Genomic DNA, 26,878 nt, shown 5'->3' with positions numbered 1-26,878 from the left:
AGCAAATAAATGCTTAGGGGGACACAGAAAATATAGAGTGGGACAACACTCCATAGAGCAAGTGTTATAAATACTCACTAGAGGGCATAATGGCAAAATTCAGTTTGAATGAAAACTCATGAGCATGCTCACTGAAGTGAACAGGCTCTCATAAATATTCAGTACATGGAGTAGCAGGCAGTTCCCCAAGGAATCACCCCCCAGGATAAATGTTCTCCAGTTGACCAGCAGGGACACACAAATATTGTTTCATTCTACCAGTCATTTCCACACTCATATTCACATGACCACACATAAGGCTAACCGATTAATAGACTTCCTGGCATTTGGCTGTATTTTAATGATTGTCCGCTTGCTTAGGGAGAAGGGCTGGAGATCTGGAACCAAACTCTTTTAAGTCAAAGAGTTAAACTCCTGGTTTAATGGACTCCTGGTCCAGCATGCCAGGCACTTCACTCCAAGTACCCATAATGGTTGACTCATAAGGCCATGCTCCATAAAATCCATCAGCACAAGTCTCTGATGGAGATGAATTATGGTTTACAAACGATTAAAATATTGTTAATGATGATATCAAGGCAATTGAGGCTCTGAAGGGGAACTTTGAAAATGAGATGTTACCAGAACCTCCAGAGTCTCAAGCACTTTTTAGTTCATGTTTTTAAAAAGTGCATTAGCTTTATCTAGTATCCATATAACCTTTCTCCTCTCCCTTGCTCTGTTTCCCTGGCAACCATTTAAAAATGCTGCAAAAGGCACTGCTGTCTTGAAAAGAAAAGAAAAGAAAAGAAAGGACAATAGTCTTAATCTTTCTTTCTTTCTTTAGGGTTTTTCTCCATCTTCCCAGCCACTTTTGTGGCTCTTCGAAGTTTTGCAGTCTTCAGTGCCATCTCCCCTTGAACGAGCAACTGTGGGGTAATTAAGGAGGTAGGTGCCAGGCCAGGTGGAAGCTGCTTCTTTGAGATGATGGTTAGGCTGTTCAAGGTCAGCTAAGAGGCCCTGAGACTGGGGGAGAACAGTACTCAAAGCAGAAAGAGAGCAATAGAAGCTTTCAGGAAGGCTCCCATCCTGCCTTCAAACCTCTCATCTATGGAAGAGACTTGTGTCGAAGACAGTGACCCTGGCTGTCAGCTGCCACTCCAAGGGAGCCGGCTCAGAGAGATGAAGGATGAGGAAGTTCTGCCTGGGGGACAACTGCAAGGACTGAGCAAGAGCGGCTGTTTTGAGGGACGGTAGTTGTCCAGCACCTTCATGTTTGCCCTCCCTCCCCAGGCCTTTGGTTGTGTTTTTACTAACAGAAAACGCCTCCATCTCACCAACCCCAAGAGTCCTAGCTCCAGGAAGCATACAAAAAGATGTGATGTTTTACAGGACTCTGTCATATTCAGAACAAAGCAGCAGTCAACTAAGGCCACGACTGGAAACTTGCATTTACCATTCCTGAACTGTTTGTTAAAGACCCCTTTTTATGAGAGAAAGGGCAAATAAGGATCACCAACAGTGTGTCAGGAACCATGTAAAAGGATTTTCACATGTGCTCTCATAATCTCATAAACAGCCATGTGGGTAGATATCATTGCTTTTTTAAAAAAAGGTTGATTTATTTATTTGAGAGAGGGATTGAGAGAGTGAGCGTGGGGGAGGAGGGCATGGGCAGAGAGAAGGGGACAAAGAATCTCAGGCAGACACCTCACCTCCCCACCGCCACTGAGCATGGAGCCTGAGCTGGGGTTGGATTTCTTGACACAATCATAACCAAAGAAGAAATCAAGAGTTGGACGCCTAACCACCTAACCACTCAGGTGCCCAGGTAGATACCATTCTTTTTTTTTTTTAAAGATTTTATTTATTTATTTGACAGACAGAGATCACAGGTAGGCAGAGAGGCAGGCAAAGAGAGAGGAGGAAGCAGGCTCCCTGCTGAGCAGAGAGCCGGATGTGGGGCTCGATCCCAGGATCCTGGGATCCTGACCTGAGCGGAAGGCAGAGGCTTTAACCCACTGAGCCACCCAGGTGCCCTGGTAGATACCATTCTTATTTGCATTTGCATTTAACCCTCCCCACCCACCCCCTGACTCTCAGAGGTGAAGTTTTTTGTTTTTTTTTTGGTTTTTTTTTTTTTTTTTTTTTGCCTGAGATACAACAGTGTCTCAGAGGAGCTTTCAAACCCAGGTCACCCTAACTCTAAGAAAGTCATGTTGTTTCCATTAGACCTTGCTGCCTCCCAGCATTGGTCTGTGAAAAGCAAATAGGGCAGGGACAACTAGTGCCTGGGACTAGGTCTTATGACAAGCGGATCTGAATAAGCCTTTGTAACCCACCCATCTCAGTAATGCTGACCTGAAAAAGAGAATCTCCCTTCTGACCTATATTACTTCAATAATTTAGTGTCCCAGAAGTAGGTTTTTAATTTTTTTTTTTTTTTAATTTATGAGTAGGTACTGAGGACTTCCCATATGTTTGGCATTCTAAGAAAAAAAAAGCATGATAAAGCACTATTCTTCAAGGGCAGGTACAACTCAAACCCTATGATAAGTACAAGAACCTTCGGAATGAATCTACAGAGCTAAGAATGGTTTTCTGCCTTGGTATTCTCTTGGCTGTGTGATCTTGAGTAAATTCTTTGAGCTTTAATTTTCTTATTTATAAAGTAGGATTGACATTAAATCCTTCCTCAAATTACTGTGAGGATTAAATGAGATAACATAAGCAGAGTATATATTAGATAATAATGATGGCTGCTTTTATTTTTATTTACTTCCATTGTATTTGTAATGATAACAATGGAATAGAAAAGCAAGACACAATCAGATGAGGTTCCAAAATAAGAGGCTCATTTTGCAGAACTATCAATGAAAGAGAGATTAATATGAGCTGGTGCTCAGGACAAATTCATCAAGGAATTTTTACTAAGGAATTTACAAGGAATTAAGTTTGAGGTGGGGCTTTTAGACACACAAAAGAAAAACCCAAGAGGTATTTCAGGGCAGTTATAGAACTCATGAACGAATGTGTGAAGTTGGCAATAAGGAGGTTTAGAAAGGCAAGTTGTGTGAAAGAACCATGACAGGTGCTTGTAGGACTATGAAAAAAGAAAACCTTGTCTTGAGATATGGGCCTGGTTACAGAAGGTCTTAAAGCTAGCACTTGTTCCCCAGAACAAAACCGGTCACTGTAGGGTTTCTTTTTTGTCCAATAGATCCCAACAGGGAGTTTCTTGGTAACTCCAGGAACCTGAGGAAATCACTTCTGGTTACAGTACACCTCAGGACCAAAGGGAGTCCACCAGGAGATAATGTAAGCATGTGTAATCAATTAGAGTATCTTCTTCAGTCCTCAAAACTTCTATGTTTGCTGACATCTTTTACTCAATAACACAGGTAAAAGACCAACAGGGCCTCAAAGGACTAAACGCTAGAAGGGAGGGGAAATTATAAAGAGACAGAAAGATAACTAGATCAACCGGAATAATAAAGAGGTACTAGCTCTGTCAAGAAGAATTCATTCTCTGAAGTAGATTTCAGACAGGTTAATTGAGGATACAGTATGCTGTCTTGATGACTTAGTGGTATTTTAATGGGATTAGCAAGCAAGTGCTCAAAAGAGTTTGTGTCATTCTAACCCAACCTCTTACCTTATTTCAATAGGTTCTATTTTTCCATCCTATTACTATTTTTCCCTCCAACTGCTTTCCTTTTTTGAAAACAAAAGAAAATGAAAACAAAAACAAAAAACAAAAAAGTTGAAAGCAAAAGTGACCCTGAGATTATTCAACACCCATTCTTCCAAAAATGTCATCATAATAGATTGGTTTTAGGAAGTATATGAAGCATTAGCAGATTGTCAAAACGCTAATGCAAGATTTTGGAGTTCTGTTCATTCTGAAATAAATAGTTAGCCATGTCAATTCTGCTTGCAGCTGGTTTTATGGGATTCTATTTGGCTCATTACATCTTTCTCTCTTCCTATACCCTCAATCATACACAAATATTTTTAAGTCCCCGCTATCTGCAATGTGCTATTCTGGGGCTAGAAATCCAATAATGACGTCAACAGAGCTTTATGGTGTTTTTCTTGTTGTGGAAACTTAGGTTAAAAACATAGAATAAAAATATGTTTGTAGTGCTATGAAGAAAAATAAAGCAGGGAGACAGAAGACAGAGTGATGCAAAGGGCCTGGGTTTGGTTTGTGCTTGGGTAAAAATAGAGAACAGTGTGACTGAAGGAGAGTGAACACTGGAGGGAGAGAGGAAATGCACCTGTGAGGTAGAAGGGAAGGATTCTGAGGACTTGGCAGCCCACTGTTAAGACTTTGGCTTTTATTCTGATGGAAATGGAAAGCCACTGGAGGGTCTTGAGCAAAAAGGAGAAACATGAGCTGCTCTATATTTTTCAGGATTACTCTCCTGCTCAGCTGAGAGGATAAATGGTGAGCAGAAGCTGGAGGCCCTATTAGAAGACTGATATTCACTCCAGGACCTAGACTGTGGGGGCTTGAATAAGGGAAGCTGGGATGAAGGAGCTAGGAAGTGAGAAGATTCTGGATATATTTTTGAAGTATAACTAGTAGGACTTGTTGGTTTATTAGACATTGAGTAATAGATAAAAGAGGAGTCAAAGAGAGAACTAGGCTCTTGAGTCTGAGGAATAAGTAGAATGGGGTTGATGTTCAAGGAGATAGGAAAGAATGAAGATGAAGCTGGTTGACAGGGTGTTTGAGTGGGTGGTGGCAGTATGACAATCTAGACACCTAAGAGGTTAGTTTGTGACCAGTTAGGTTTAGAAAACGTGTTAGACACTCAAACAGAGAAGTCATGTAAGCAGTTGAATACAAGTTTGGATTTCAGGAGGTCATGAAATCAGGGCTAAAAATACAAATGTGGATATCCCCAGCATACAGATGGTTTTAAAAACCATGAACATGAATGACATCACCAAGGGAGTTAGCAGAGACAAAAGAGTGAAAAAACTGGGAAATGAGAATTCAGTAAAGAAAAGTCAGTAGTTGAGGGGAGTTGGGTGGGGGAAGCAGGTTGATATCCCAGAGACCACAGAAAGAAATGGTTTTTAAAAATGAGTAGTGAGGAGCACCTGGGTGGCTCAGTGGGTTAAAGCCTCTGCCTTCGGCTCAGGTAATGATCCCAGGGTCCTGGGATGGAGCCCCGCATTGCATCGGGCTCCCTGCTCAGCAGGGAGCCTTGCTTCCCCCCTCTCTCTGCCTGCCTCTCCGCCTACTTGTGATCTCTGTCTGTCAAATAAATAAATTAAAAAAAAATGAGTAGTGAAAGCTGTGTAAAATTAGACCATAGAATTTGGTAAGTGAGGAATTATTACTGTTATCATCAAGTACAATTTTGGTAAGATGATAGGTATATTATGAGCTGACTATCTCTGACCCCCAGCATTCATATATTGAAAGCCAGCCCCCAATCTGATAATTTTTGAGGGTGGGGTCTTTGGGAGTTACTTAGGGTTAAAAGAGGTCATGAGGGAGGGGGCCTCATTATGGGATCAGTGCTCTTATAAGAGGACACAAGAGGCAACACGCTCTGTCTCTCTATGCCATGTGAGGGAACTGCGAGAGGTAGCTGTCTGCAAGCCGGGGAGAGAGCTCTCATCAGGAAGCTAATCAGCCAGCACCTGCATGTGAGACTTCCCAAGAAGATATTTACAAGGTCATTAAATGTTTGTGAAGATGGGAAATAGGAGCACATACGCGTATGTGGATGGGAACCGTCAAACAGAGAAGGGATATTCATGATTCAGGAAGGAACAACTGCCAGAGACAGGAGACAGGGCACTGGCGGAGGCTCACTCTATGACTCAGAAACAAAAACAAAACCCAAAACCTAGTGGCCCTCCATTCCCAAAGAAAGGAAAGCAAAGGACTAAATTAATAGATTTGGTGGCAAATGTGTGTGCACACTTGTGACAGCAGCCATGTTCTCAGTGAAATAACAACAAGCCAGGAATGAGGACGCAGAGGAGAGTCGAGATCCAAGGATCGTTTTATTGAATTTCACTTATGCACACATACCTATTTGTCTCGCAATGGATTTGAATAATCTGTACAAATCCATGTACGATGTTTTATTGAAAAAAGGAAAACAAGAGAAGTTAACCTGCTGAAATAATAATCCTGACCCACAGACAAATGCCTACCTTGCCCATACAGAACATTCTGTGTAAGCAAAGGTCTTATTTGGCCCTCCCACGGAAGTCATTCCAGGCCTACCCCAGGGCTGTTTACACAGTGCATTTCCTATGTTTCTGATGGATAATCATATCCATGGGGGGGGTGGGGCAGATGATCTGCCATCAGGCTCTTGTGACTCTTCAGTTGCTTGGAAGATAGAGCACATATGTTCTCACGTGTTATCTCTTCGCTGGGGTCACAAGGCAAGAACAAAGCCGGAGTGTGCCTATGTGTCTAATTTGGCCCAAAATTCAACTCCCATTTGGGTCTTCCTTTGTCAAACATAGCCTCTGCACCTCACCTCATTCTGTGTCTCCTTATTTTACTCCTTAGGGCCCCTGGTTCTGCTTTGAGTTCTCTTTCTGGAAACATATTTGGGTATCCACTCACGGAGTGGTGACAAGGGTCTGTTCCTGAGCTGCTGGAGTATGCACCATAAAGCACTTTGACATGAATCCCCTGATATCCACCTGCAAAAGGGGGGTGCAGTGTAGACGAGAGTCAGAATTCTTGGTTGTGAAGACTGGGAGATGACCGGATATAATAAAACCCACAAACCTTGAAGAGAGTTCTGTCAAATACTATCTTCATTGTCTTAGTATAAGTGAACCAGAGACTGGGGATCTACTTACAGTAACAACTCCATCTACTGAGCATTTTTTTTCTTTTTCGCCAAGAAATCACTTTAAACCCATGATCTCATTTAATTTTCACTCCAAATTCAAGAAATAGAAATTATTAACCCCATTTTCCAAATGACGAAACAAACTTAGAGAGGCGACATGACTCGGTCAAGGTCAGGCAGCTATTAAGTGGCAGAGCTGGAATTGAACCAAATTCTGTCTGTATTTGAAACCTAATGCTCTTAATCACAGACTACTTTCTGAGTCTGTGCGCCTTCCAGTGAATTGTTGCTTATTCAAGCTCTGTGTGGGGAAGAAAATGCTGGTCAATATTTGCATCTCTTGAGGTGGAGGGTCTGGTTCTGTTCCTCCTCATATTCACATCCCACCATGAAGGAAGAGAAACCCGTTTCAGAAAAGCAAAGCCCAGTAACGTATCTTTGCATTTCAGTGGGCAGATTGGGAATTGGGCACAGGGTCTAATCAACCCACGTGCATGCACACTATTTAAAAGGCACAATGTTACAGAACAATACTTCTCGAGAGACAGGATGTTGGCGATGAGTAAGAGGTTAAACAGCTGAAAAACCAAAAGGCCCACAGATTCAAAAGCAGTCTCGGTGTGATCAGACATAATGTGTGCATGGGGGAGGAGTGTTTTTATGCAGTTTGGGCAATAGATTGGTTGTGTTAATTAACTGCGTATTTTGAAGTTTGTTACCACTTCACACCAAGCATCTCCTTAAAATAGAGAGAGAGAGAGAGAAAGAGAGAAAGAAGCAAAACAAAAACCCTAATCTAATATTCAACAAACATTCCGCACCCAAACAGCGCATCTTTGTCTGAACCTTAGTTCCAAGAACCACTTACAGGCTTTCATCAACACATTATAATATTAATCAAGACTCATAATGCAGAGTGATTTGCATGCCAACAAATATATTTACAGTGTAAATTGTTTGTTGAGGAGCCTTGGAGAGAAATGTGATTCACTGCCATAGAACTGAATTGTAGGAAAAATCCCCCACTAAAATCCGGGGAAAATAAAGAATCTGTGGAACTTGATCCTCAAGAGCCTTGAGTAAGAGATTCATTAGCATTCTATCTAATTCCTTACAAAGAGTTTAGCTCCCAACTTACCAAATGCGTTTGAAAAAAGAATCAGCTTCAGTTTAAAGTTTGGATGAGCTTTTCTCCTATTACCAGCATATATTAAAGAATTAACACCATAATTGCAGCTTTCACAAGGAAATAGATAGATGATAGATAGATAGATAGATAGATAGATAGATAGATAGATAGTTAATCTACTTCCTCAGAAATTCTGAAGGATTTTGTTTAGGTCTCTGAATTGTGCTTTGTTGACTCGACCTTCTAACATATACCCAATTTGTCTATTTGTGTCTGTTCTCATCGTCATCTCTGTAATCAAAGCTACTAATCATCTCCTCCAGGGACTAATGTAATAGCAGCCTTCCTGTCTCCTGCTCCCTGCAACCACTCTTGACTTGTGGATTCAGGGTCATAATTTACAGCACCCAAATTCCATATATATGATCTGAGGCCACTTTGTACAATAACTTACATGATCACCCTCTTGTCAATTCTCCACATGTTAGGACCCAGCTAGCCCTCCACTCACCAGTCCCCCTCACTGTCAGACCTTCATACATCCCCAAGTGGAGGCCACCCACTTTCGTGGACTGCCAGTCTATCTCAGGGACCAGAATGATACACTCTCCCAGCACTTCGTACTTCTATTTCCGACCACTTATCACAGTGCACAATTAAATAATTATTTTTAATTCATTTAATTTAAAATCTATCTCCCTTATTCCTATTCATTTCCATAATGTATTCCCGGATATCATGAAAGATACAGAACAATATACTGAAGAGTGCTGTTGAAAATATAATTGTCTCCAATCATTTTCTTATTTGGCCAATATAAATTTTATATCCATTGTATTCAAGTATTGTACATCTCTATATACACACATTTAATAAAGCTGTCTGGTATTTAATCCTGCCTCTACCCCTTTCTAACTGAATAACAATTTGGGGCAAGTTACTAATGTCTTGTTTTCCCTCTTAATATTCTCATGTATAAAATGTAGCCACTAATGGTGACTGACCCATAGTGAATATGAAGATTAAATTAACTAATATATATAAAATATTAACAAAGGTACCTGGTATACAGAAGTGTCATATGATGCTGTTGTTACCTTTATTATTACTATTTGAGAAAAAACATTCTGTGACATACTGTGAGGAACACAATTTAGTAAATTATAATCCCTGCTTCAAGAGGCTTGTAGTCTGGTCAGTAATATAAAATGTAGATACCAATGCTTAGCATATTAGTAAATTGAATCCTTGGCACACACAACATTGGATCTCAAGAAATAAAGCCTTTTCAGGTCGTATGATTGGTGAAAACGCCCATGGAGGAAGTAGAACTTAAAGAAGAACTCAAAGAATCTGTTACTTAACTATCAAGCCACCAAGATTACTTTCACTGAGTCACAATAAGTCACAGGCAGAATGGGGAAAGATATCCCTTTAATTCCCAAGCGCCTCTGATTCCACATTTACCTCTGTCCTCCTGGGGTTTGCCCTCATTGTGACTGCTGATTTTAACTTTATTTCCTAGCAGGAAGAAAAAGTCATGTTAAGTGGTGAGTGGACAGAAGATCTAGCTGGAGTCAGAACTCGACCTTTCCACATCCATTCAGTGAGCTGGTTTCCATCAGGGTCTTATCCTGTGCCTGTTGCTGAGCATGTCCACTCTACTGAAAGATGGCCAGCCAGTTGTTATGTATCTGCAGGACCCAGAACAGATGGAAAGTCAATCCTTCAGCTTCAACCTCCTGAATGTGGACAGTAAGTGACCGCTCCCAAAGATGCAAAGTCTAAGTAAGCTGTTGGACTTGCCTTTGAGAGACTTAGTCCATTGGGGAAAATCCTTAAAAAATATTCCAGCAGTGATGCATAGAGCACTGAGAGATTCTGTTGGGATGGAGGTTGGGGGGTGGGGGATGTGCAGGGAACAAAAGAGGAAGAAACTGAGGGAAGGATGGGATCAGAAACTCAAAATTAGTGTGACCTGAAAGTTGGGTTATGGATGTGAGTAGCTGTCACTGGTAAGTGAAAATGTGATGTTCAGGAAAAGGAAACACTTTAGGCAAAGGCACAGGAAATGACTTGGCTTGCTTAGGAAAATCAAGCAGTTCAAAATAAGGAGGTTCAACTAAAGCTTTATTCTTGTTTTGCTTTGGCTGAGGGGAGGGTAGAAAAAGGGGTGGTAGAGAAGTGGGGGAGGAGACCAGGCCATTAACTGTCTTTTGTACCGTATACTAAAGTATCTGGAATTCTTCCTAGAAACACATGGTACCTTAAGTTGTTTTTTTAACAAGAACAACAAATCAAATATGCATAAAATTAGAGACCAAAAGGTTGAACCACATGAATTTTCCACTTTTAGGTCAAACTGGCCTATTATAAGCAATTTCTTATTCACATACAATGAACACTCCTTTATCCAACATGCAAGTTTAGCAATTGCTAAGATTTTATCATATTTGTTTCATTATTTTTCCCTTAAGTATTTTAAAACAAATTCCAGCCATATGGCATTCTTCCCATAAATATTTAGTATGTGTCTCTAAAATATAGGTATGTTTCTACATAAACACAACATCATCATCATGCCAAATATAATCAACAAATGTCCATATCTAATAATCTAATATCTAATATCTAATAATCAGTCCATATTCAAATTTCTCCAATTACCTCAAACTATCTTACTGTTGATTTAATCAAACTTGGATCCTCTCAAGAACTATAGATGGCACTCAGATATTACACCCTTTAAGTAAAAGGACTTTTTTTTTTAATGTTATATTTTTTAACGATTTTATTTATTTGACAGAGAGAGATCACAAGTCGGCAGAGAGGCAGGCAGAGAGAGAGGGGGAAGCAGGCTCCCCACTGAGCAGAGAGCTTGATGTGGGTTTGATCCCAGGATCCCGAGATCATGACCTGAGCTGAGGGCCGAGGCTTAACCTACTAAGCCACCCAGGTGCCCCTAAGTAAAAGGACTTTTAAAAGAGTGTTTCAGGTTAAGCCTTGTGACCTACTAAGATTTATTTATAAAATAAAGATGTCCAAATATTCTAAATGACAGAATAATTTCTGTGACTAATAAATCCTTTGTAAAGTAAGAATTATACATAATCTAAATCTACCCATTTTTTTTCAGTTAGATAAGCTGATATGATCATTAATGTGTCAGTATTTTATAAATCCTTTGCCCTGTTAAAATAAAACCACAACCACCACCAACAAAATGACAATGGAGATATAAGGTGCTGTCACAAGATGCATGTTCTTCATGTATCTCTGGGGCATAGGTACTCTGATGAAGAATGTATGGCTCTTCAACTAGAGTGGGTGGCTAGGGGACAGCTGTGCTCCCGTGGGTAGCAGACAGCATACAGAAGGAAGACTCTCAAGCTGCTGGGCAAATGCAGGGAGCACCTTGTTCCCAGGACAATTAGTCAGTGGGAAACCAGCCCTCCGTCTTCAGAATCCTATAAATAGGCTGTTAGGAGTCTTTGTTGGGATGTTCATTTTCAGTCAGATGCTGTGGTCCAAATGCAAGTCACCACCTATTCCCCATGACCATGGTGGAGAAGGCTAAATGGCTCAAGAATCAATAGCATGAATCAATTAAATGAATACAGTGGCCTTATAGTACTAATTGTATGTATGTGAGGAGGTGGAGGTGTACCTTCCCATCTAGCTCTTGAAAAAAAAAATGATGTGAGAGGTGCTCCTAATATTAAAACCCTCTGAGCAGGATCATTATAATAAGGACAAAGAAGGAACAGAAGTGATTAAAAGGTGAGAAATCTGGAATGAGTTAGTGTTTTTCAGGGCTGAATGGATTCGGGTGTCTGGGCAGCCCAGACAAAAAGACACACAATGGGCATATACATCTGCAGGCTTGCACTTCCTTCCATAATAAATTATTGACAATATCATCATCATCATCATCGTCGTCACCATCATCACCACTGTCATCACCACCAGATGCAGGTTTGTCTAACACTTCCTGGTAAGGAGAATACCTGCAAGATTAGCTCATTCACTTTAAACACCTGTGTTCATTGTGTATCATGCTTGTGGTGGTGTGCTTGGCAGCATGAGAAACAAAATGATGAATGTATATACGGCTCTTACAAAGATCAAAACCACACCCCTAAAATGGGATAAGTGAGATATCAGAATTGCATAGATAATTAGGTAAGTAATTAAAATATCTGCAATTTACAGAGTACCCTACTAAGAACCAGACCCTATTCAAGGTCTTCACAACTATTTTCCCAATTAATCTACCCAAGAACACTGAAAGGAAAGTATTCTCCTTTTTTTGTGGAGGGGGGACTTTGAGATCCAGAACAGTTAGGATAGTTTCTTGAGTCTCACAGCTCAATAAGTGATGGAATTAGGATTATGCCCATGTCTGGTTAACTTGAAAAGCAATGCTCTTTTACATGCTCTGTGGTCCCTTATGATGAAATTACTCTTTTAAATAATAAACCCAGAAAGAATTAGATGGAGGAGAGGTCACTTCTGGAAGATAGTACTGGTGCCATATATAATGACCACATCCGATGTCATGAGTTGTAAATGGCTGATTAATACAGAAAATGAGAGGAGGAAAAAAAGCAGACAGAAATCATGCTGCTCAAATGTTCCAGGTGTCTGTGTTGCAGAGCATTGGAGAGTGTCCCAGGGTCATGTCATTAGTACTGCTTAGCTTATATATTATGCTGTCATCACTAGGAACATGGCCACCATAAGCTGGTGTCTCCTAGCTCCTGCCGAGTCATTTTTTGTCCTCTCCCATCTCTCATCCTACAACAAAGAGAATTCATTTTGCTCACAAACACATAAATCCAATGTTAAAGAAATCAGCCTGTGAATATCAAGTCAACAATCTTCCAGTCTTGGAGGGCTTGCTTTGGCTGGTGACTACCAGGTTTCCAAATCTCTAGGACTCAAAGGGATTATGACAGTTGCTATTATAAGGAAATTAAAATGAGTATTTTGAGATGTTTTTTAAGCTGTTGGGTAACTGATTAGCAGGCGGTATTGTTCTCCCAGCAGAAAGAGGTTCTTAAGAGGGATGGGAAAAGCATAAGGAAATGAAAGAAATACCTCTTACCAGCTTCTCTTTGGTAGTAAGCTCTGAATGAGGGTAGTTGCTAGTATGCAGGTGGCTCAGGGCCAGCCAGAGTGAATGTATATAAGTGGGTGAAATTCTGTGTCTGATGTTTCTTATCTTGGGGCATTCTTAGCTCCCCACTCCCTACTACTTTTCTCCCCCAACCCAACAATTACATGCTCAACCTATGATCCTTTCCTCACTGGTTTGCCTCATCCTACCTACTGGAGAACTAATCTTCCCTAAAATTGGTAGCATCGGGACCACAGACATGACTTTGAAGACAGAAGACCTGGGTGGATATATTCCATGTATAAGCTTTGGGATATGGTTTAACCTCTAAGGCTCAGTTTCTCTATCCATAAAGTAGAGGCATTAATTTATAGGATAATACTTTATTAGATTACCCATGAGAATTGAACCAAGTAATGCATGAAAAGCTCTTATTGTAGAATTGGGGACATTGTAAGCATTTAAGAGAAATACTTATTCTCTAATTCTACCCCTCCCTGTTTCCATAGAGGACTCTGTTTCATTTAGCAGAGGAAAGCAGGATTGGACAAACACATCTGTTAGCTTTTTCCAACCTCTCATTCAATCCTCTCTAATGAAGGAGGAGTGACTTTACTGATTGGTAAGAGCTTGGCATTCCTCAGGACACATTTAAGGGCAATTAAGCTCAAATGTGGCCCAGTATTTTCCCCTCTCTCTGCCAAGTCCACATTCTAACAAAGCAGCCCTTCCCGTCCTCCATCACGGCTTCTACACAACCAGCAGCCCTGGGACAGGGGTCAACACCTGCCTTCTAAATGGTCCGAAAGTCCCCTTTGCTTTCATTATCTATTTCCCCTTTGCACTTGACAGGGTATGAGGCAGAATACAAACTTCCACTCAGAGGCAGGAATGAGGGTGCCTAATCATTGCTTCCCTGGACCAGCTTCTCCTGAGGAGGCCTCAGATCTCCATATGATGGGGATGACACAAGGCCTAAGATGCATCTGTATGCCAGGAGCCCTGGGTTCCAGAGCTGTGACTGTACTTTGCTCTGTCACCACAGGCTTGTTTCTTTTTTTTTTTTAAGATTTTATTTTTATTTACTTGAGAGAGAGAGAGAGAGAGTATGAGAAGGGAGAGGGTCAGAGGGAGAACTAGACTCCCTGACGAGCAGGGAGCTCGATGCGGGACTCAATCCCAGGACTCCAGGATCATGACCTGAGCTAAAGGCTGTCGCTCAACCAACTGAGCCACCCAGGCACCCCTATCATCACAGTCTTGTTTCTGTTCTCCATTGTCACAGGACATCAAGAAGAGGGCTGATGTGAGTAATAAGTCAAACTGAATGTAATCATTCAATACGACCCATAATATCATTGTAATTAGGAATATCTAATAATAACATTTTTATTATCCAAAATATCCCCTAAGGGAAGAGTCCTCCCAGGAACTTTTGAACATCATGCAAGATCTCTAAACTTAGGATATTAGATAGAACACAGGCATGATAATTGATTATGGTTATAAATATTTTCTGTTAAGACCCTCTGCCATGTTCCCCATAATCCCTGATATGGGCAACCCACCCCCACCCCACCCAGTACCCTGCATGCTCCTGAGTTTAGTCCTGGGAAATCTTTATTTCCTTGTTATCAGAGGAACCAGAATAGTGGCATGGATATCTTTCTAGGCTAGATAACAGAGTCTGAATTTACTACAATCTTTCTCATCAAGGAGGAATATGAGTGTAAAGGCAGGGCTCTAAAAGAAGAAAACCTCACAGAGAGAGGATTCTTATTTTTCACATTATTTATTTATTGGAGAGAGAGAGAGAGAGAGCATGAGTGCAGGGAGGGGCAGAAGAGGGAGAGAGAGGGAGAGAGAATCTCAAGCAGACTCTGTGCTAAGTGCAAAGCCCAACACAGGGCTGTATCTCAACACCCTGAGATCATGACCTGAGCCAAAATCAAGAGTTAGATGCTTAACCACCTGAACCACCCAGAAACCCCCATCCTTCCCAGAGAAAGATGTTTAAAGATATCTTATATTTCTCTCTTTCTTCTTTCTAGAAATGATGACGCCCTGGTACCATCAAACACATCTGGAACCTGCTCTCGGTTTCTAAATACTACTCTCCACTCAATGGAACATGCCTGGCTTTAGGGAGTAAGGGAAAGCAGAAAATGAGCCTAAAATATCATGTTGTGCCAGAAAGAAAGGAAGTGTTCGTTCAAAGAATGGCGAGGGCACATCAAAAAGACTGAGGAATCAGTTTGATGGAATACAAACTTGTAAGTCAAGGGCAATTTCAACATGAAAACAAATAATAAACTGATTATAATCCATTGAATAAAATCAAGTTTCATGACCCCATACTAAAAAGTAACAAGAAAATAACTAAAGAAATGGGAAAGAGAAAGCTCTTTCTTGGCATAGAACACCAACTAATAACTGTATAAGGAATCATGGAATTTGAAAAAAAAAATTCACCACTTTGCAATCATACTAGTAACAATTCAATTAATTAGAAATCATCAACTGATGTGAAAACGAGTGGGTAAATGTTTAATGAGGGCAAATTATTTATATAGTCTCAAAATATCTTGCCAGAAATAGCTTACTAATTTCAGTGTGCCCTGGACCTGAGAAAAATGGTATCACAGTAGAAAATCCTGGGAGATAAACCATAAACAAGTGATTACTATTATCACCAAAAATGAGACTCACCAACATCATATGACTCCTAATATGAGAAGGACATATCACATATATGATATTCCCGCCAAAAGTTATATAATGTGAATCTGGGCATGAGGACCTATCACACAAGCTCAATTGAAGGACATTCTCCAAAAATGTCAATGCCTTGAAAGAGAAAGACAGGCCAACAAGACTAAAAAGATATGACAACTACATTACCAGGAACATTGGAAATTTTTAAAATAATTATCGCATACTACGCATACTAGATAATAATATTTTATCAAGGTTAAATATCCTAATTCTATAATTGTATGAGAATATTATTATTAAAATATTTTATTAAATTATTTATTTAAATATTTATTAAATTACTAAAAATATTATTATTAAAATATTATTTAAAAATACGCACTGAAGTGCTGGGGTTAAAGGGAATGGTGTCTGAAGCCTACTCAGAGATGCTCAGAAAAATGTTAATACATACACATACGTACTCTTCCCATGCATCTGTCTGTCCCTCCATAGAGAAGATGACACAATTGTGACAAAATATTAACAGTAGGCAAATTGTTTAGAGGTTAGTGGTTTTGTACAATTCTTGTGACTTCGCTAAAAGTTTGAAATTATTTCTAAGTAAAAACTTAAAAAGTTTAGATTTGTAGAGTATTTATAGTTACCAGAACAACCATACATATTCATTTATTTGATCTTCTCGAAAGAGCCCTTGGTGTTGTTAATTACACTTGAATAAAAACATAATTTTTAAAAAGCCCTTGGTGGTGGCAGCAGTGGTGGTGGTGGTGTGTGTGCACTTGTGTGCACTTGTGTGTATGTGAATGTGTGTACACACATTCACATACATTAGTTAGAAATATCCTCATTTTATACATGAATAAACCGAAGCTCAGAGAGGTTACGTAATTTGTTTGAGGTCAATTACTAATATTAGCACACGAGTTCAGAAACCTGGAATCTTAGTCAAGCAGGCACTAAAAGCTCTCTTAACTAATTTCTGCTTAACTTTCTCTTAACCTGCGTGCTGAGTTAACTGGCATTCTCCATCCTTCCTGTCAGTCATCCTGTCTGACGTCCAGGGCACACTGAATTTCCCTTGTATGCCAGTCCTTCCCTCTGGATTACCCAAGCACTAATGCACTCACTTGTTGAGCCATATGCTTACCAAGAGTCAGCTGCATCTTTCCCAAATCTGTTCTTACCAGATGTACTTTTTCATATAATTACATAATTTACCTAAATTCCTCATAAACTGATACAATATGAGTGTGAAAAGAGTATTGCTGTTTCTGTGAAAACTAAATAGAATATCTTGAAAAGATTCAGTAACAGCAAGGGGGGAAAGACCTGAATCAGTTGAATTAGATCAGGAACAAACTGTAATAGGTGAGGAGAAATCACAAAATTCTAGAAGTGTTTTGCACTCAGATTGGTTCACTAACCACTAGAACCTTCGTGCCTGACTTTAAATAAACCCCAAATAGAAATCAGAATAATTAGAAATTATTTTAATAATTAATTAAAAATTAATTAGGAAATTAGGAATTAGGAATAAGGAATTAGGAATAAATTAGGAATAGAAATTCCTAATGACTTAGGAATATTGTCTACACAAGAAGACACCAATTTTCTCAGTCCCCTAATTCATTCTCAGAGAAAAGACTGACTATGTCAGAAGTCTCATGAAGGTACATTTACGTGCTTTGGCTAATTTATAGTGTTTCCATATCATTGTTTATAAATCACCACTGTAAAGAGCTTTTTCTGATAACATACTGCCTGCTCTTCCTATTTGAAATTTAAAAAGGACTAGACCATTCCAGTTGTTTGCCTAGGCTTGAATTATATGATGGACCATCTATGATCCAGAACTGGGGAGGACTTGCCCCCAATTCCCTCTACTTACATATGACACTATTAACTAAGTAGTAGGATTTGGTGGGATCCATTTCACTCCTCCTCCCGCCTCCAGACCACTGACCTATCCATTCCCCAAAATATGAGTCCAATTAAGTCAAGACGTGAAGCATTAGGAATCTCTTCAAGGGTTAATTAAAATAATGGAACTACACGAATCTATATGGAGACTTCTAGTTCCTCAACTTGGGAAACAACCAAAGTGTGTTGGTATCATTCATTAACCATCTGGGGACTCTGAATGCTAATGATAAATTGACTCTTAGTGTTGGTCTGACCTGGCAACATAGGAAATATGGATAAAAGTTGATGAATTTCCAGGTGGAAAAAGTATCATTATCTCACTTCTTTTTCACTAATTGCTGCTTAAGTAAGAGGAGGGAGAAGGATTCACAGCCTGTGCTCAGCATGCCAGCCTGGCCCTCCCCAGAGCCACGGGCTTTGCGGATGATAAGTCCTTCTTTTTTCTGTTGTTGTCCAATGCAAAGCCCACAGGTGGGTGGAGGCAGCCAGAAGTAGGAGGAAGCCCAAAGGGGAAAGCGGGGTGCTGAGGAAAGAAGTACTTTATTTGACAAAATTGTATAAAGAGCAGTTTGTACTGTAGAGAAAGAATCTCCAAGTAATAAATGCCAGGTTTATGAACAATTGAGCCTCTCTATTCCTGACTCGAATTGCTCTTTAAGGTCAGCTCCGTAAAGTGCTCCCTCGGGGGACAAGGCTGTTCTGCTGAGTGGGTTTGTGGTGGCTGCTATGCTGCTGGAAATAGGAAGGGGTGTGGGGGTATCGGGTCTGCCCACTAGGTTACTGCAATGAACAAAGTGATAAATTTGCAGAGAGGTTTTCATAAAGAAAAACATCCAGGCATCTAAACAAACCAGAATTTGGAGTGGCAAAGACTGGTCATTTAGTGCTAGAACTCTCTCAACAAGAGGAAAATCCTCTCCTTAGCGTGAGGCTGCTGTCCAGTCCGATAGCATGAACCCACTGACCATCATAAGATGGAATTCCTATTTCACTATCTGCCCCCTTCTCTCAAGTAGATGCTGACTGTGGATGTTAAAGTAGTATGGCCAAGCAGTATAAATTCTCAACATATGAAAGGAGGAAGAAACAGAATGAAGCCATGTACATGAGAAACTGAGCGTATACACCCACATTTGATTTTGATGGTTAAAAGATCAAAGTGCGGGGTGCCTGGGTGGCTCAGTGGGTTAAGCCTCTGCCTTCGGCTCAGGTCATGATCTCAGGGTCCTGGAATTGAGCCCCACATTCTGGGATGGAGCCAGGGCATCTCTGTGCTGTGGGAAGCCTGTTTCCTCCTCTCTCTCTGCCTGCTTCTCTGCCTACTTGTGATCTCAGTCTGTCAAATAAATAAATAAAATCTTAAAATAAAATAAAATAATTTTTAAAAAGATCAAAATGCTGGATGTCCTCTTATCTTTTCCCTAATAATTATTACTAGTCTGCCTTCATGGAACTTCTCTTTTAGGTGAGTGTATATAGCCTCATTAGAGCCTTGCTGAAAAGAAAGCAAGTACTTAAAGTCACTTAACTTTGAGCTGGAATAACTGCTTCCTGAATAAGAAAGAAAAGGAAGAAAGAAAAAAAGAAAAGAAAGGCATACTAAAAAGAACCTCTACTCTCTCAAGGGATCTGTCCTCGACTTCCCCATTTAGGGTTCAAGTGTCCAAAAATGGGAAGCTTTTTCCTGGGGAGGTAAATCACAACTGATTTCTCGCCGGAGTGGCTGAGACCCGGTGTCCCTATCACCTCCTGTAATGTTAGGCCCAATAAACTATCTCACCCTTGAATCTGTTACCTAGGAGCCCTCTCTGCTTTGTCATGCCATTCAACCATGTGCCACTTGGAAACAGGTTCCTCAGGAGTCTGCTAGAAACCATGGCAGCTGGAATGGAACGAGCTGCTGCGGAAAGAAGCCCATAGCAAAAATTAGGGGAAGAAGGTCTTGGGGAAAGGGGTGCTCAGAGGATACGGTGACGGACGCAATAGGAAACAGAGATGATGAGCAGTTCCAGGAGTTGATTTGTATTTCCTGGGGTTACTGCAGCAGGGCCTTGATAGACCATATGGTCTGGCCTTGACCCTTACATCTCGGCATGCCCTCAAAGCAGCAGCCCTCGCTGCGGCTGGCTTCCACTTCTTGTTATTCTTGGCACTAGGAGTTCTGATCACAGGGTGGTTCAATATCATAATCCAAAGCATTAGATGGAAACCATCTGGAAGAGCAACCAACTTTAACCTTGAGGGCTACTTGAAAATAATCTCCATCCACTGAGCCCTGTGTTCACATGGAAAAATAGGTTATTTGGAGCATATTTCAAAAAGCATCAGGGTCTTGGGAGCCATCTACCTCCAAAGAGATCGACATTTAGCCACTAAGCTTTGATATCTATAGAATGCATTTTTTCCCCATCTGCTTAGTGCCAAGTTTCCAGTTACTTGCACGATGGGGATGCAATAAACAGGGCCGAGAAGGTAACAAAACTCACGGCAGGATGCTAAGGAACAGAGACCAGAAAGGCCATGCCTGTAATAAATCAATTAGCCGATTATTCAGCAGAAATAATACAGTTTAATATACCAGTTGTTTGACTCCAAAGGCAGAAAAAGGAGTAAGTGGGAAGTGGAAGAGGAGCGGTGATCTCATCACTATTATTTCTTTTTACGTAAGGCTCCCAGTAGCCCCAGCTAAGATTCCCAGTAGCCACGTTACTATCTCTATATGGGGGGACGGCATCCTTCAGGCACACAGCACTTCCTGTGTATGCTATATTCCCAAGTTTGTGAGACTTCCATCAACAATAACAAAGAGGAACTGCAGTCTTCCCAAAAGCCACAGAATCAGTCAGTCACTGAAAGCACACAGATTATAAACTCAGAGATCTGTCTTATGGCTCTCTGACTTTACTATGCAGACAGTGATTCTTCACAAGAAACCATATCTCCTCAAGGTGACTCTTCGGGAAGGAGTTTTGTGCTGCTAGAAAAGGAGGGTTACATCCCGCATCTATTTAAAACCACATGAGATACGTGCTAACGCTGCCTCTTGTAAATGGAGCATAGCTGTGCTCAGTTAGGCAGGATGTTGAAGCAGCTCACCCTGTTCTCTGGATTTGAGCCACTCAACCCAAAGCCCAGAATTCTACCTGGGGCGTAGCCATTGTAGGGTAAATGCCATTTTCCAAAGTACTGACTCTTAGATCAAAAGCGCATCCACTAATTTGCATTGCTGAGGGATGGAATTTGGGGGCAACATAATTTACTGAGATAAGTTCACCTCTTCTGCCGTGTGCTACAGTAAGAAGAGGAATAGTGATACCTCACAACTCAATAACTAAATCCTTATCTGGAATAGTAAGAATGTAGCTATCAAAGCTCTGAGATTTAAAATTGCACCCTAGTTATGACCTGTCAGGAAATGCACATAAAATATGCTCAACAAAATGGTGCCAGCTATGGTAACTTATAGATGTATACCAGGAGAGACAGCAGCTCCTTGTAAAAATCAAATAGGACTCTACCTTAGAACATGGGATGGTGAGAGTGCTCCTGGGACCAATAAGCCTTTCAAAGAGCAGACAGAGCCTCTGCCAGCTCCTAGGGTACCTTTGTGTGAATGTATGCAAGGTGCTCCTTCCTGCAGGACCTCACAGCCGGGTGTCCAGCAGCAGAGCTTGCTGACAACACCATGTACACTGATATGTGTGTGGTGGCCCTGTGGGTCCCCAGAGATGGAGTGGAGAGTCTCACCGGGCTGACTCCAGGCCCACCGCACCTCCCCTCATACCCCTTTACAGTCAGAGCACATCCACTTCTGTTTTATATATATCGACGCTATAAATGGTATTTTATTTTCCAAAGAAAATGACTCCTCTGCTTAAATAAAAGCATTGAAGGCTGCTGTGAGAGATTGGGTCTCTCTGCATTTCAAAAGGATCCCCCAGGGATATCTCCCAGAGCATGAGCTAATTTGCAAAGGACATCTGCATAACCTGGCCAGAGTCTCTGGGCTCAGAGCTGAAGGGTAATCAAAGGCCAGCTTACTTCCCCTTTATTCACTTTAATGCCTGCCCTGAACCTGCGACCTGACTTGCTCTGGAGGCGGAAGAGAGACACATTTTGGGGGCTCTGTCATCAGAGACTGTGGTCGCCTTGCTCTGATAGGAGAAGAATAAGAATAAGAGGCACAGAAACAAAGGACCAAGAAGCAGAAGGAAGGTGGAATGGATTGGCAGGGAGGGGCAGGGATCTAGCATGGCAGAGCGACAGACAGACAGCCATGGAGACACACTGAGAAGTGACATATGATGACACATCCTCTTTTCTCAGCCTGCAGCTCCCTTTCAGGAAGGAGGCCAACATAAATTCTTCCACTCAGCAGTGCCTAGATAGACCCGAAAGAAAACAAAAAGGGGATTAATCTCAGCATTGCAGGTGCCCCTCAGCCACTCTGCTAATACCTGCCTTCCACAGAGGGTTTGATTTGAGGAGGGCTTTGCCAGTAGCTGAAATACCAACCACAGGCTCCCCCCTCCTCCCACCACATTTCATTTTATTTCTATCAAGCAGTGCTCCTGATTGCCTCAGTCTGGAGGGTTGGCAGCGCTACATTAACCTGCCGGATCTCAGTGAGCGACGTGGGCTGCCAACCTGGCTATCAAAGGACCTCTTCTGTGTTTGCAGGTTCCTGGAGATGCTGACAAAAAGCAGCAATAGAAAAGCCTCAGCCTCGTGGTGGCATTTTCTTGCCTCACAATTAACCTTCACGTTGGTAAACATGCCGTGAGCTTTGCATCAAAAATGATTTCTTGCCCTGCTACTAGAAGTTTCTTCCCTTTTGACAATGGCCACAAGCGCACAGTTCAGGGGACCCACTTCCATCCTCTCTCATTCTCGTGGGTCATGTGGACAAACCTTTTCTGTACTCCATGTCTTCTGAGTGTAATCTGCCTCCTTTGGCTTTTTCATTTTTCTTGCCTTTCTTTCTTTCCCCTCTGTGCAGGTCCCACAATGGGTTAAGAGATTCCGCTGAGCCTAAACACACTTGGAAATGGCTCTATCCATCACCACAGGAGCTCTGAACAGGGAGATTAGTGCACACGCACATTTTAATTGAGCTTTGTAAAGAGAAAGAGAGGAAAGGCTCTGTTCTTAGCACCCACTAGTCCGTAGTCATGGTAGAATAGTAAAGATTTGACTTTCAGAGATTTCTGGTCTGAAATTGTGTCCAACAGCACAGCCTGTCTGGATAAACATTCTGTCATACTGTCAAATTTACCCACAGTGTGCGGGTCATTTTAAACAGACCATACTCTAATGTTAAGCTTCACCAGGGTCCCTTTTAAAAGAAGCACCTTCTAGAAGGTTACCTGGCACATACAAGTGCAGCACTAATAGGTTCCAAATATGCAGTCTGGTCTATTCTCTGCTTTTTGGGGCCGCACACTGAAATAATTCCCCACTCTTGTTAACTCTATTAATTTATTACTAATGCATTAAATGACATTCTAATGGTTTAAAAGCAAGAAATTACCTACCCAAATACCTTGCATCAACCTACAGGGTGGCTTATTCATCCTCCAGGCTCTGACCAATAAGAACAGACAGCATAACCATTGTGAAACATTGTGCTGAAAACTGAAAACCTAGTCCCCCTGCACCTGCTTTTTTAGTGTGGACATCCATACCCAAGCCTTGGCTGATTCTCCTCCTCTGCATACAAAACAGAGTTATGTTTGACCACCTACAACTCCAGGGGGTAGGAAGATTATCTACAGAAATCTTTTGCAGAAGCATACTGCACAAAATTTCAGCTCTCCTGAGATTTATCTCCAGGATCCAGAATTAAGGGGCTTCCTTTTTCCTAGACTTCACCTGACATTCCCTTCCTCATCGTCTCACAGTGTTCTCCACTGTTCTGTTTCTCCAGCACACTATGAGGTCCTTCCGGACATGGGTTGTTATCCTATGGGCACTTTGGCAGGGGTGGACACACAGTAGGTGGCTAAGAAATTTGTGTTGATCTGTATAGATAGCATCACATTTGCCACGGTGTATTCTTACTTGCTCTTGGCATGCCATTCATCCCAATTCGTTTTGGAGGGCAAGGACTACACTCCAGTTCTTTTGTTTCTCCTCATCCAACCCCCTTAACTGGTTTCTGGCATGCGCAAAGACCCAGGAAAGATTATGGTCAGAATGAATACGAGAACAGTTCCCTTTATACATACAACTGGAATTGTTTTTTCTAACTCACAGATGATCTCAGAATAGTACTAAACAGTTAATTTAATCAGTCAACTTGCTAAGCAAAGATAAATTGTTAACTGGAGCATCATCTTTGTGGATGCTGAATTATCCAGCTTGGCTTGGAAAGCACATCGATGACTCCCGTAGCTGGAGCAGAAGGGGTAAAGAGCTGATTTAAGGCGATCAGAGCTACTTGTAGTTGGAGCTCTGCTTGATGACATTGAAGGTTTGCTTGCTTATTGGGTTTGATTATTTGCATTACGTGATTATAAGGTATATCACTCCCAGAATTGATTTGATGTGTTGTGATTGCAACAGCTTTTTGTTATGTGACCTGATAACTGACTGGTTCAAGTGAACTTCTCTGCAGAATGATCTATTCATCTTCCTTCAATAACTACCAAACGCACACATACAAACTCAGTGAGAAGAACAATGACAAACTGCGCACATGTAACATCTGTCACCCAAGCATCTTGAGCGCTCCAAGATAGCATTTCCACTCTCTGGAGCAGGCCTCCAGTCAAGTGCCACTGCAGAATCTCCTCCTGTGTGTGCAAAGACATCCCGCCACTACGATTTCCATCACTATCCATGTTGCTGTTTCTCCGTCAACATTTACTGAACTGTCTCGTGATGCTGGCCCCTGTGTCCTGCAGAGCCTCACAGAATACAGTATAGCTGCCTGGCCTTTTCCAAAGAGTGCCAGTATACGGTTCCATGGAGAGGTATAGTCTGTGAAGCTGGAGGTACCACGTGGCAACCATGGTGCCAGCCATGTGTTTAACCACACAATGCTGCTCCTTATGTATACAAGTTAATGCAGGCCAAGCTGAAGAGAAGGGCAAAACAGCAAAATCTAAGACAGTTGAGGCTGTCAGGTGACCTCAACACATCCCATTTCTTTCAGGAACATCCCTAACTGTGTTACTCAATTTTATGTCCTCGCTATTAACATCACAGTTAAGCACTTTATGTATACATACACCATCTATATAATAAACCCGGCAGCCTGGTTATTCTATTTCACAGACAAGGACCTGTGTCTACAGATTTTGCCCCGAGCCACCTGCCAACCCTGGATCCCAGGCACGTGGCGGGAATGTTACTGCTCCTGATGGTCCATACTCTACAGAGTCCTGCACAATTGAACTCTCTAAAGCCCCAACATCACCAAAGGAAACTCCAGTCCAGGCAGACCAAGTCACTTAGCCAGACAGAACTTAATTAGTGGCAAAATTGGGAGGACATCTCACATCACCCTTGCCCATGCCACTTGTTGAACCAAAGCCTTGCTTTGGCAACTAAATTTAAAGCTCCCTAAGGACTGGAAGTTACTTTACTCTCTTTGTTGTACTCCCTAAGCATCTAGTGGAGCACTCCATGAAAAATGTCCCGACTCAATCACAGAGGATTTATACTCTAAGTAAAGGACCCTTATTCTTTGAGAACTCAGTCCAGAAAGTGTCCCCTACAGCTCAGTTGGTTCAATCACATGTGTCCCATGTACAACATCTGCCTCAGGGCCGACTGGCTCAAAGGGATCAATGCCCAGAGAGATCTAGCTAGAATGCAGACAAAGAGGGCTTCAGAACATTACGTATCTATGTCCACAAAGGTGATCCGCTGAGCTGAAAGGAGTGGGAAATAAAGTCAGTAGACCATTTACCTGAGAGGGGCTAGAGCATGAGGTTTACGGTCCCCCTGGGGCACATGCCAGCCCCCCTCTTGAGTTCTTAACTTTGCCACCGCTGGTCCACACTGCCTGCTGATTTTTATACTATGTTGCATAATTAATCTGTCAACATTCAGTGACAGGGTATAAATATTAATAATATGATCACACAGTTAGCTGTTCCCTTTAAAATTCAGCGCTGAGGAGATAAAACAGCCACTTAATCGTGCTGGATACAGGAAAGGAAAGGAAAGAGTGGGAAGGGGTGGAGACAGGAAGGACAGAGGGAGAGGTTGCCAGCTAATTGGGAAAAGGGGCTTCCTTACTCTGATCGGGTCCCACACTTGTGGTTTCTGATGGGTGTTTAAAGACCTACCACTTTGAAGCTAGCTTAGTTCTTTTATCCCCAAGTAATGAGATAAACCTTTTCCTTTTTTTCTTTTTACTCAAGGGACAGAAAGCTCTCATCTTTCCATCTGGCATTCCTCTCCTCTGGATTGGGATGAGTGTCAGTAACTTCCAGGAGAGACCTAAGCCAAGCATCCTCTTTGTTTCCTGAAAGAAGAGAGGTTTGTATTCTCTTGGAAAACTGAGTGACAATAATTTAGGAGATTCACAGGACAGCAGCAGCATTGAAATGCAGATGTGATTAGATAAACCAGAGAGAGAATGCATGTTGTGTCATTATAGCTTTACATAAAATGTCCTTTTCCACTGGGCTTGCCAAATGCTCCCTGTTTACATTAATCAAATGGCTCCAAAAAACTCAGTTTCCAAGAACTCTGTGGAGTTGGCCACCTAGCAGTCACGGTGCTGGGCCCTGCCTGCCCACATAGCCTCAGGGGCTCTCTCAACCCTTTTCCACCTCTCACATTACACAACCACTTTTTCATCTACAATTATTTCTCTAGCATCTTCTTGGCCATAGGTACCCTACCAGGAAACACAGGCAATTAAAATACTTTTTAAAAAAGGAATCAAATGCAAAGCATAACCTCAAGGAACTAAATAACAGCAACTATTATATAGATGGGAAAATTATTCATACAGCTAGAAAAAATTAGATGCATTTTACATCCTCGTTTTCCTGTGGAATTTTAGTTTCATTCTGGTAATTATATTTTCTGTTGTGCCTTTTATTTATTTTCCCCTTTTACTGTCACTGTAATTCTCTTGCTGTAGCACCACCAGCAAACAGGAAGGAATGGAAAACTGAAATGGACCTCTGAGGACACCCAGTTGCCTTC

The 26,878-nt window shown here is 41.5% G+C and overlaps 1 protein-coding gene across 5 annotated transcripts in view; it reads right to left on the bottom strand.

Annotated features, from left to right (window-relative positions):
* The window catches only part of OPCML (opioid binding protein/cell adhesion molecule like), a 1,111,761-nt gene that overhangs the window by 325,610 nt on the left and 759,273 nt on the right, over positions 1-26,878 (bottom strand). The window lies entirely within an intron of this gene.

The sequence above is a fragment of the Meles meles genome, chromosome 8 (assembly GCF_922984935.1).
Source record: "Meles meles chromosome 8, mMelMel3.1 paternal haplotype, whole genome shotgun sequence".
Taxonomy (NCBI): Eukaryota; Metazoa; Chordata; class Mammalia; order Carnivora; family Mustelidae; genus Meles; species Meles meles.
The sequence above is the reverse complement of the archived record's forward strand: the minus strand, read 5'-3'. Positions and strand labels throughout refer to the sequence as shown.